Source organism: Embiotoca jacksoni, unplaced genomic scaffold, assembly GCF_022577435.1.
Source record: "Embiotoca jacksoni isolate LCO1_2020_lvr unplaced genomic scaffold, fEmbJac1.0.p SCAF_18, whole genome shotgun sequence".
Lineage (NCBI taxonomy): Eukaryota > Metazoa > Chordata > Actinopteri > Embiotocidae > Embiotoca > Embiotoca jacksoni.
Window position 1 is genome coordinate 2921273 of NW_027185318.1, and position 13265 is coordinate 2934537.

Consider the following 13265-nt stretch of genomic DNA (forward strand, 5'->3'; position numbering starts at 1 on the left):
AATCAGTTAATTCATGTTTACAGGAACAGATCAACACCTAGAGAAACGAGCTGATGCCCTTTCTTTCCAAAAATTTGATGACACCATCAACACCTCTCCCCAGGCCTGTGTGTCTGGCTTCATCCATCGTAGCGTGAAGGTTGAAAATCTCCTGGTTTTCTTGTCATCTTGACCAGCAACCCGTATCCAAACTACATAAGTGGGCAGGGTTTATGCTCAAGCTTAAGTAATATAGAATTATGCTGCATATTTGGTTTGACTTTCTGCTGTGATGTTTTTCAAAGCACACGAGGGACCCCACGTTCACCTTAATCCACCCTAAAATGAATTGTCCTTGTTTTCTATTATTCCAGCACTTTAACACGCACATATGACATTCGTTTCACTCATTGGAACCAACTCTCTAAAATAAGCACACGTAAAGTAAAGTATGAATACATTAGAGATGGCCAAAGAAAAAGCTTTGTGGACGACACAAGATGTTGAAATCATGGAGCTAAATCAGGTTCGATCAGTTATATTACTTAGACTCTTTGATTACATCAAGGAGACTTACAGTGCTTGCATCCAGCGCACGGCTTGTTTGAGTTTAGTGCGTGACATTATATTTCACATTAAGAACATGTGCTCAATAATTATATTCAAGGACAGACAATGAATTCTGATAAATCTCAGGCCAAGCACTTGATCAAAGCGTAAGTTTAGATCTGATAGCGAAGGAAGCCTCCAACTGAGATATAAAGACATTGGCACTGTCCGCTTTGACTCATTATCATTCATTTCACATGTATGGCAAGCAATTACATCTAAACCTCATCGCATCTGAGGAAATTACAAATCACAGTGATGGCCAAGAATTAACAATGTGCATGAAACAACACTGCAAAGCTTCCAATGCATTGCAAAAGCATCTTTGAACTCATCGCCGCATTACAACATGTGAATATTAGGGATTGTAAAGGCATGACAGGCAGCGTGAATGGCAGTTCCAGCCTTGACCCAGATGAGTTTGGAGCACAAACGGCACAAAGAGAAGCGCTGTCCAAACACCAGCCAGTATCGAGAACTGGAGGACAGTCAAAGAGCCTATAAAACCTTCTGATCTCTGGAAGTCTGCTGATGCTGTATATAAACTACATCGTTAATAAAACCCCATGAATCACACTGCCAAGTCAAATGCTAGGTGTACTTTGAAGCTTTTGTGTTTTTTGATGAGAGTGCGTTGGTGGGGAAGGGTGTGTTACACTGGGAAATTCAGTTAGGTGGCTTTGATTGAGTGCCAGGAAGCACTTCAGAAAACACCACTTCCAATCATCCCAGTGATGACTGCGTGGTTCCTGTAAGTTGCCCGCTGCCTCGCAGATACAAGCAGAAATCCTGGATTTATCTGATGATCCTGTTCGCCCTAAACATTCACTCACATACACATACATGCAGTGAGCCAGATCCTCAGGAACTGTTTACATCATAAAACATCCTTGTAGCCCACTCTCCATGACAAAGCCAGATCAGTGTTTATGTGAAGCGCTGCACAGTAACGTATAGGCCACAGCTGATTCATCCACTAACAGTTCTGTCTGTGAGGTGCTTTCATTATCCTTTGTCTCCATGAATCTCTATATGAAATACAGCACACTTGCAGGCGGAGAACCTAATTCTGGGCTTTGGATGCCAAGTAGGTTGGAAGGAAGGTTGGGATGGTGATATTAAATGGGAGTTTTTCCATCCCGTTCAGCACTTAATGCTGAGCACAAGTCTAACCTGGCAAAGCTCATTTTTCATTTTGATTTGTTTGAGAATACCAAAGTCCGAAACCCAAATCTAATAGCTTGGATTGTTGGCTTATAGCAGCCAAAGCAAAAAATAGACTGATATAAAGAGCTTGTCGGGATGAAGCCATTTGGCTTTGAACAGGCTGTCTAAACAAGACAGCCTGACAGCAGGCAGAAGGGTCTGGCATGAGCATCCCAGTCTGGGTCACTCTACATAACCCGAGAGCTCCCAGCCTTGTCACTTTGTCTCGTCAGAGTTTTCTTTGTGTTGGACTGGACATGACCTCCCGAGTGACGAGTGGCAAACCTCCGAAACCGCCAGTAGGTTTACAACCAATCAACACCAGAGTTGCTCCATCCTGCTAAGGAAAATCAAGTCATTATTCTTTTCATTTAAACAAAATGTTTAACAGTTCCATTAACCTCTTTCCAACACGAAGCCTCGGCCAAAAATCCTCATTACATAAGAACTGCACATAATTGGGGCAATTTGAAGGTTACTCGGTAAATGGGGAAATAAATGACGGTCATCAAAGACCAAGTGTAAATCAAAGTTTACACACATTCATCTCATTCAGAGGAAGCGTTAAACGCTGTTGTTCGTTTGAAAGATTCGGCTCGGATCATCAGTCTAACTGGAGGGAGCAGCAGAAATTAAAAAAACTGCAAACAGCAGCTGAAACAATGAAAACTTTGTACTGCTCAACCACTGCAAACACTGTGGGCAACAATGACAAGAAGATTTATGAGTGTATTTGGGACACGCACTTCTGCAGTCAAAGAGGGAGCACTGTGGACTATACAGGGCACTGTGTGAGGGGTGCAAACAGTTTGGGATACAACAAAGCATACTGGCTCTTTTCCACAGCTTTTAAGTGTTTCCTACCAAGTGTCAAAGCAACAGTGAAGAGATTTGAATTCGAGAGGTTTGTTGTGAAAGAATAAACTGGGCAGGTCGCAAAAAAACACAACATTTTTCAGCGGAGGCAGTCTTAAACTTTGAATTGGACCGACATGATCGATCTTTTTGCACTAGATTTTAAAGTCGAAACCGTAAAGAAAGATGTTTTTCAGCAGAAGGCCCGGCAACAGATGGTGCTCCACATTTCACAGACTAAAGCTCGCAGACGAGAAAGGAGAGCGCAGACTGTTGAAACCGGTCCCGGGAGGTGTTATTCAAGAACATTAGCAAAGACATACACACTTGACTCTTGTTCGTGTTTTGCTATTCAAAGCCCAGCAGTGTTATGAATCTCGGTGACGTCCAAGACACAGTGTAGCAATGAAAAGATAAAATATTCCAGATTAGCAGTAAAGATCCTGGAGGCTGACTCGCCTTGTTGTTGCCAAGTATGACGTGTTCACTTCAGAATTTGATCCAGTAAAAACTCTGCTTTTTTTTTTTTTATATATCTGATATTTGATAAGAAATGAATTACGAATTGGATATTTTAAGTCTAATTGTATTTTTACTTTGAGAGGATGGGCTAGTTTTCCCAGGTTTGATCTGCCTCTCACGTTCCCTCAGGAAAACGGGGCGAAACGTTTCAGTCACATTTTGTTGTGTCTTTGTTGTATTTTGCAAAAGACTTAATCCTTTCTTACCCACCCAGTCGGTGCACCAAACCATCTGCCCCACCACTGGTCAAACCCCACTGTGGTCACACATCTCATTCGTCAGGCTTTATGCACAACGCCCTCATCTATTCATCATTCACCAGTGAGGTCCCTGTGTGTTGCTTTCAATAAAACCCTGAGGTCTGATTCTTAGCATGCACCAATAAATATAATATCCAACCCAACGGGCATGTTCATTGTTGTTGCGTGTTCCTCATGGCAACAAGGTCATGCAGTGGCATAGTAGTAAAGTTTGTGTTCATTGGGAATTCGAAAATAACTCCACGCAGGCCTCTGTCACATTAAAGTCCTACCCCAAATTACAGCTTTTTGTGAATGTTTAATCTCCGTCAGTAAATGTTGGAACCTCCAGAGTCTTGGCTCTTCTCACAGCTTGTTTTGCTGCTCATCGTGAAGCTTGATGTTGATTTAAAGGAATAGCTCAACATCTTAGGAAATATGTTTTGTTCAAAAGTGAATAAGTCCACCCACCAGCACCTGTAAAGCTCACAAAATGACATGTTATAGTTTGTTTGTCAAATGAATCTGTTTAATAGGGTAGTAGTTGGTTTGATTTTTTTTTTTACTGTGGGACAGAGACAGACTTGATGTTTCCTCCTGTTGCTCGCCTTCGTGCTAAACTATGCTACATTTTTACTGCACAAGCAAGAGAGTGATATCATAATTCTCTTGGCAAAAAAAACTAATTGTACATTTACTCCTTGGCTGCCCTGTATATGTACAGTATTTATCCTCTGCCACTGATTAGACATAAAAGATATTCATTTTATAATGATTACATTTTGACCAAGCCCTCCCTGGAAATTGGATTTAACGTTGCCAGTAGTGCCAGTGGTCCAATGTGTGTCCCATATATGAAGTAAGATTATGAGGAAAACACCTACTCACAGAAACATGTGCCTTGCTTTAACGATAAGCTCCTTACTGAAACTAGTTTTTCTCGTATACTCGGTCACATAAGGCCAAACATCAGTGAGCAATTAAGGCCCAGTCGTTCTTTGATAACATCTCTAGTCATTATGACTTCGATAATTGTGGGTCCTGGCAGAATATTTCCCCTTGTGAAAATCTGGGTGTGTCTGAGGGCTTATCGCACCAGCCACGGAGGCTGGATTAAATCATGTTCTCTCTCTGTCTGGATGGCCTTCCAGGAATCCCGCAAGTAGCAGCCAGAGCCTGGGTGAAATGAATTACGGGGGGGGAGGTTGATTCAGAAAGTTGTTTTTTTTCTCTCCTCCTGGGGATGAAGCTTATATTAGTGCAACAACTGGGCCTCGCACACAACAGAAAGCAGAAAAGATTCTTGAGAAGGACTGTTATTTGGATCAGCCAAAGTGCTGCACAGACAAATGAAGAGATGAAGTTCCCCCTTAATTTTATAGGAGAAACTTCCCCCACTGCCTGCATGAAAATAGATTTTCTGTAAATTTGACCTCTCTGAGGTTTGCCGACGCTACATGATCAAAACATATGACGACAGCTGTCTACTCAATCATCGGCCAAAAGCTGTGAAACAAACAGCTCCCCTTTTTATCTCCAGGGGGCCAGTAGCAGTGCCAATCTGTCTGGTTTCACCTCAGCAGTTATAAAGGAGGCTTTTCAAACTATAAGAAACCCAGAAAGCCCGGGTTCTGGATGGAAGACAGGCAGTGCGGTTGCTGTGGTTCGGGGGCTTGAATCAAAAATGCTTGGAGGCATGGTGATCTGAGAGGCCTTTCAATACAATCCAGTTTACTGAAGTTGCTCCGATCATTCAATTAGTAAAATGCCGCAAGAAAGGTCAGCAGGAAGAGCCATTACAAAGTGCTGACTGGGGCTATATCGATATGCTGGTCAGTGTCATGTGTCAGACTGCTTTGACAATAAGCCGAAAGGGTTTCCAATGAGAGAGGTGATTCAGGGAGTTTTTAAACACTGCTTTGAAAAGGCTTTCAGAGGTCCACAGAGAACACAAGTGGGGGAATGTAGACATGAAGAAGGCCAACACGGTGATGAATTGTTGACGTCTGGATTTGACAGATGAGACTGACTTGTGTGTCGAACATGTGCATTTTGGATGCGTATGTTTGGCCCTTTTGGAGGTCTGCTTTGCCGCTCGGCCCCGCAGGAACCCTACATCCTGACATCTGAATGGATTAACTGGTCCCACGCACGGCCATACTGCTGATACAACCTTTCAACACCACGGCCCCATATCTGGGAGATGAGCCTGATTGATGCCATCTCCATCTGCCTCAGCGCTGGAGCTGGAGGCTGGAGTGCATTCTGGGATAGGCACCCCTCTTCCTATAACTGCCGTTCAGTATTTGTCCCCCCACCGACAGCTGCATCTGTACAGGCCTGCTTGATGAGAAGGATTTGGCTCGGGAGCCCGCTGGCACCGCGGCACATGGAGTGTGTTTGGGACGGGGCTTTGGGAGCGTTGGGATGGAGGGAGAGAAAGACATATCTGTCCCATGCTGAGTGCTGAGTTCTCTATGGTCCTTTGTTCCCTCTGGCCTAGCAGGAAGCCAAACACTCATGGGACTCGTTTGGCTCCGTCTTTGTCAAAAGAAACACACCAACTCTTCCTGGCCTGGCTCGATCAGTATTGGTGTGTTAAAGTTGCTCACATCCAAAAATCGACAGTACATTTAGACACACAACACATGCTGAATCGATCTTAATACATTTTTACACTCGTATCTTATCGAAATTCACCATTTCCTTTCCTGTTCTGGCCTCCATAGCTGAGTCTGCACTCCGCCATGATAACGTTAAACCCACAGTAGCAGAGGTCCACAATGATGCCCTCCCAGCACCACAAAACCATGACAGAGGATGTCCAGCCATACTCCGGAAAGCCCTATTCCAATCATATCACAAGTGAAAATGCTCACCAGGGACCAAAGACAGTGCGGAGGTCAAGTTTGTAGCACCAACGCGCAATACAAACACGCCTGCAATCAGAAAGCCAGTTCACCTGACCCCGCTCAAGGTCATTCCCAGTCTACCTACGCAGTGATGCAAATCACATCTCTGGACACGCAGTCGTATGCCTGGTTTAGAAGAAATATAGAGCCTTATTCAGAGCACATACAACCTGTGGGTATTAACCTGCCCTTTACCCCTTCACTCCACATTAACCCGACTCCCCATCTGCAGGCCTCCTCTGTTTTGGCAGCAGCCAAAAAGGGAGAAAAGAAGATGATTGTGTAGATGTCCTCTTTGAGTAGACTGCCAGGTGGTACAGTCAGAAAACTTTCCCAGGCTGAATGTTTGGATATATATATATTTCAGTCATAAGAACACATATCTGATCAAAGTCTAAGGTATCAAGAGTAATATCAGATGTAAAGCTACTGTGGGATTTGAGCTACTCTTTTAATTTATTATCCTCTCAACTGAGTCGAGACCAACTTGTTGAGTGAATTTCCACTCCCGCCTTTTGACATTTATTACATTTTATTCAAGCTTTGCGTTTCCCCGACACTTGATACCTGAAATTCTTCAACGATCATTGCTACCATGAACACTGGTGATAATAGGGAAGCAGGATTTGTATACAGGTGCAGAGGTCACGTCGAGGACTTTGACAGTAGCTCCTGGCAGCGCTGGTGGTGTGGTTTGTCTGGAGTGGGAGTAAAAGTATGATTAACATGGAGAACTCCCCCTGTGGCCACAGTTTCCTCTGAGAAACGGCCATGTGGCTACGTGCAAAGCTTTGAGTCAACAAGCCACATAACCGCCAGCTCTATTAGTCACCATGAGAACAGCGGGGTCGATATGAGCTGAACAGTTAATGCAGGGAAAGTTGTATGTCTGACTGTCTTACAGAGTGTTGGTAGTTTTTTTCAACACCGAAAACTGGGTGGAATCAAAAAATGTCCAACATCACCGTGAATAAGAATCTGATTTACTAGATTTTGTACTGTACATCATGCTTCATCTTACTGGATCACAAGACATCCTAACGAGGAACAATTAAGTTCATCATTCAGTCATCAAAGTTCCTGTATGTTCAACTCTAGTTCAAAGACTAAGACAGGTTGAGCTGTGCGCGGAGCCAATGAACAGCTCAGTTATCCAGGTAGCGGCTGCCAGCTGTCCCGAGTCTAATTATGTAAGAGAGCGATGACCTTTGGAGGGACAACCTGCCGACTGCACACACATCCTGCTCTGCCCTGCTCTGTTTCCTGCAGAGAACTGATGTCAGAGAGCATCGGGACAGCGCAGATGACAATGAGGACTCTGTGCGTTATCACAGCTCCAGCCTCGCCAGGCGTATTCACCACTGGCCCTGACCTTCATACTGGGAGCCGACGGACCCGTGATCCACAGGATCTCGTGCTGACAGGGAAAAGCCTTTCACTACTGCTGAGCACAGCGCTCACAGGAAACACTGGGTTGTAGTATTTGTTCCACAGCATGGGTCAGAGGATTTATTTGTTTGCCAGCTGCATATAGGATGTACCTATTTTAAAAGTTACAGTTAATCCCACACAACAGGGAGTCGGGACATTTGGGAGTGATTTGAAGGGGTCAGAGGAAAGGTGGAAGGCTGAAGACAGGAATACAGGAGGAGGGAGTCGAATCCCACCGTTACAGGAGACAACCCTCATATGTTTTCTCCATCCCACCAAGACTTTTACTTCAGGCTGTCAGGCATAAATTCATGCAGTAGGACTATTAATGGGATAGTTCATTCTCTAAATTTAAATTTCAGAGGGCAGCTGTTCCCAGACGTGGCTCACAACAATTATGTTCGTGATCATTTGTGTCAGAGAAAAATTCCAAGTAAGCTAAACCTTTATTGGAAAGAAGGATTTGTCACCGTGGATTGATTACAGAGAGAATTACAAAGATTTGTTAGCAGAACATGCATGTGAATTTAAGATCGTTAACCGCATACAAAGTTAATAGAAAGACATCAGCGTGTGCGAATAGACGCTTAGGGAAGTGAATTTAGGGAAGAGACGAAATGTCGAGTGTCTTAAAAATGTTCCAACCATAGACAGTATATCAAAACCAAGGTATGCAATACCACCGAGGGCCACTGGGGGTAGGCTCCAAAAACCCTACAGCTCCATAGACTCCTATTGAACTTCTCTCATAAAATACAAAGTCAATAATTTTTTCCGACTCAATAATATGCTGTTGTTAGCTAAAGTGTCTCCTTCTTATACGTTTTCTGGCAGTCGATCTGAAAATAATCCCATCAAGAAGTATATATTAGATCTCAAAAAGTTGTATTTTTGATGGTGTGTCTATTTGATTGAAAGGCCAGGGTGAAGTCAGGTTTCCGCTATTGATGTACGGGGCGTAGTGTCCTCGGGTTCCCAATCAGATCGAGTCAGATCCACCGCTCGCTTCGCTCCAGCTCGTCCAAATATGGTCATTTCCTGCTCCAAACCACTCCCAACAAGCAAGATGGTGACTCAAACTCAAACTCAAAGGCTTCATAACGTCAATTCACAAACCAATGGGTGACGTTACTATCGGTTGCCGCTTGGTGTTGACACGGCAATTAATTTACTGTAAACTATGATGTAAACAGGATAGTCTGGAGCTTTTCCTTATTCAGTAATTGAATGAAAAGTAGATTTATAATGAGTGAATATTCAACTGACTGAGCATCTATTGATACAAATATTATGGATTTAGTTGCAAAGCCAATAAATGTATCTTCTTCTTCTTAAGTGTATGTGTATTACTGTATGATTCGTCTTATAGCGACTATAATTACATCATTATTCACGTGAATTTGTATGACAATCAATAGTCAACTCAACTGTTCTCATCGTGGAGTATTGAGCTGTTGGTCTGGACAGAAGGCTTACAACTGATTTTAGACTATATCCTTAAATTAATTTCAAGTTACCTTGTTGCGCTTACAGATTATTAAGTGTTTTTGTTTTTTCCTAATTAACATTATTTTTGTTCTTTTCCCCTTGTGGTTTGTCTCATTCCTTCTCTACACTATTTCTTGTTCTTGGCGCCACTTGACAGGCTGGGTTAATAACAGGGTGCTGCTGACATAACAAGCCACGTCTGCTCCAAGAAAGACATATATAGTACCTCACACCTTCTCTGGTAGGGAAAAATTAGAGCAGACCGGCCGGGTGCTGCATGTACTGGGCGGCCTTTGCTCCCTCACTATATAAGTGGGGGCAAGGCCAACATGATCTATCTCAGCCTGAGCATCTGTACTCCCTATTCCCCTCTTCTCACTCCTTCGCTGAGCCTTGGCACCGCTCCTCCTATCTGACTCTCACTCTTCGTGACCTCACGTTGCTCGTGCTTTCCTGGCTTTGGAAACAGCGGAGCCGCAGCCTGATATACGAAACCAAGACTTGCATCCGCCACTTCTCCAGGGGGACCACGGTTCCACCCCTGAAAGATCAGTCTGAGCCGAGAGAATGCAGAAAATTCGCAGCAGTTCACGAGGTTTAAGTGTGAATTACACAAGCTCTCAAATAGCTTCCTGGAAGCACCAATAAAAGAAAGTCAAGTATTCAAATAATTCTTTGATTAATGTATAAATGAAGACATTTGTCAGTTTTGGCAAAAGTTTTTATTTTGTCCCGAGAACAGCGGGGAAATATCTTGGTTTCAACTAATACTTGGATTGGCTGGAAATAGTAGAACTTCAAGAGAAAATGTGCTCCTTTTTACACTGATATTTAATCAGTGTTGATAATAAATGAAATCAACTGAAGCAATAAATTATTCTGTGTGCAATGATGTTTTTGGTGAATGGAAGAACTGCAGGCTAGTTAAGATGTCTGGGTCGACGTGCTCGAACACAAAACAAGACCTTGTTCTCTTTGCTTGTTCTGCAACTAGTTATGTTTCCAACAGCGAAAACGGAATCTCGAATGATGAGGATGTTTGAGACGAGGAAACATTTTTTACTGTTTTGGCTAACTCAGATATTCTGCTATATTTATTTAAACCAGAGTATCTGGTGGAAAAAATGCAGCGGAGAGCAGTCGGCACTGCAGCTGCATTAGTTGTGACAGATTATGGTCGGCGGGGACGATCCAGAAACCGAGCTGCTGAGATCAAACCCGTGGTGCCTTTTGCTCAAATTGCCCTCCAATGCCAACAGAAACTAAATCATTTCGCTGAGAGAAACTTTAATATGGGCCGTTTTTGTGGGATGCCGTCACCAACAACCAACCGAGAGAGTCGTGTTTGCGTTACTTTGTGTGAAAGTTTTCTCCTCCCTCGGACAGACGTGTGCTGGAGACCTTCTTCAGGGTACCGAAGATAAACAGACGACCTGTGGGTGAGCATGTTTGTCAGGTAACACTATCTGTTTGCCAACAAATAGGATTACCGTGTTTATACATGGCAACCTTAGACTAGCAGTTATCTTGTTTACCATCATCATCAGAATATTTCATCAGTTCTAGAAACTTCCTAAAGAATAACCACATTCGTTTCTGTCTTTGCTGTCTGCAAACAGAATCGTCTGGCTGCTTATTTCTTTTTGTTGTTGAGTGCCCCCTACATGGGGAGACTTGGTAAAGGCAAAGGGAGGATTTGGGGATAGGTATCATAAGTTTGCCATCAATGCATCCTGGTACATGTAGGTTAGTGGTCTCCAACCAGTAGATCGCTATCTACCCAATAGATTAAAGGAGCTCTCAGAGGAAAGAGGTTGGAGACCACTAATGTAGGCATAGCACAGCATGGCAAGCAGGGAAACTAAGAAACAACTCAGCTTCCTTGGTAAATATAGCACACACTGAATAATTTATAGTTTCAAATAACGACATTTACCATCAGCACTGAGTCGACATCCACAGGAAAAAGTGGTGAATTTCCTATTTCCTACAGCAGCTCTCAAAAACAGTTAGTCAGCTTCAGCAGAAACATGATTGTGAAAACAGTCATAGAAGGGTTATTTGTGATTCATGAACACTGTCTGCCTCTTGCGATGTTGAATCTGCTGCAGAATCTCTCGCAATTCAACTCAGATCTATGACTCAGGACACAAATATGTCCTGCGAGTCAAGAACAAAGCAAACATATGCATAGCAACTGTGCACGCTGCAGAGGTCTTGTATTGATTAAAAGATTTACTATGACTTCAAGATAATTGTTTTGGGAAGGAGGATGTATAAAATCTCTTATGAACCATCTGCCAAAACATTCAGTGGAGTTTCATTTAGCTACCACAAACACGTGGACGGCTCGGCCAGCATAATTCCATGACACCAGCAAAAGCCAAAAATGATACAAGACCTTCACAATTAGCAAGAGGAGCACCATAAATGTCAGATGTAATTGACAATGTCTCAGTGGTTTGGTGCAGAGAAATTACCCAGATGACAAACTGGCTATAAAGTGAATGATGACCTCAGTGCCCAAACAAATTATGGCACTTAAACCAACTGGGAGCGAATTAGAAAAGCACTGGGAATAAGTCCAAAAATACAGCACAATTTGACAAGATAAGTCTGAACCTGTAAGCAATAACAATCCATCAAAATATTCCCGGAAACAATTACTCCCTTTCAACATCCGTGATCAAGAATACGGTTCGAGCCATGGTAAAGTAATTAATCAAACCAAATCGTTATTTCCAACAAGATTGGAACTAAAACAGTCAGAGGTCGAAGCCAAGAAACTATTAGGCCTGTCTGATTAGCAGTCTTTGGAGAATTTGCTGAATGCGCCGAAAGAGGCCTTCGTCTGAGAAATTATTAGTTGGATGCATTATAGTCACAGTTATTTCAATAAATCAAAGAACAAACTGAGACGCTCAAAGCCTAAAGAAAATATAATCTCCCTGCTCTATTTTCAAAGCAAACGCGTGGGTTAATACTTCTGTCTGGTAAGCCATGTTCTATTTTCCGACATTTTACAGATTTAAGTTAATACTTTTTCAAGCACGGCAGCAAATGGCAGCAAATGCTCATGAGCTTTACTTCGTATTTGTTTTTCTTAGACTGTATTAAAGATTTAACATATGAACCCCGTCATCTGGATTGATTTATTGCAACGAGAAACACAACCAGCGCTGAACTTGTTAGTTATGAACTACTGTTTGTTCATGAGTCTTTACATAAGTTCTAATAGAGAAATGTGTCACTTTGTTTTTCTGCAAGACAGCAGGCCCCTGGACTGTATCTAAAACTACAAAATACTGCGTATTAGCATTCATGAACAAATTGAAAAAAAACATGACATCATGTCCGTGAGTTTGATGGGTTCAAAAACAAAAAGAAAAGGCGAATTAAAGAATCGCAAAACTGCAAACTGAGAGTGTTGAGGTTCAAAATCCCTTCATTTCAGTGGAGCTACCTGTGGATTTGCTTGCAAGGTCCAAGTCAATCCTCAGAAAGTGTTTGACAAGCAAATTTGAGCCGTTTACCAACAGCAAACCTTCCTGACGGCACGGAGCTCTGAGCAAAGAGCTGGATGAACGCAGGTACACAGTCTGGGAAGAACTCCTGGTTTATTATTGGGAGTTTTGCTCCATGCAATTTTATCTAAACCCCTTTTGTCTCAGTATAAACTCTCAGGTGGGGTGAGTAACAGACAGTTATGAAACAAGAGTAGCTGGTACAAATAAATCTTTTAAATAAACTGTGTGAGGTTATTTTCCATTCGGTGACTTGTCTAATGAGCTTGTTGACTGACAGTAAACACTGAGTTTTAACGGAAAAGATTGTAAACTCTAAAAAGCCTCTTTAATATCTCGAGATAATGTGGAGAAGTTTGGGCTGGTGTGTTTTTTGTTAGTTCGTCTGACAGGGTTTGACTTAGATCTGATGGAAATCTTGTTGTCTTTTTTGACGCATCCTTATTTGTTGAAACTGCGAGGCTCTGTCTGGCTATAATACGAAGAGGCGGAGAATCACT

The 13265-nt window shown here is 42.6% G+C and overlaps 1 protein-coding gene across 2 annotated transcripts in view; it reads right to left on the bottom strand.

Annotated features, from left to right (window-relative positions):
• The window catches only part of LOC138199837 (latent-transforming growth factor beta-binding protein 2-like), an 81228-nt gene that overhangs the window by 52648 nt on the left and 15315 nt on the right, over positions 1–13265 (bottom strand). The gene's annotated exons all lie outside the window — the stretch shown is intronic.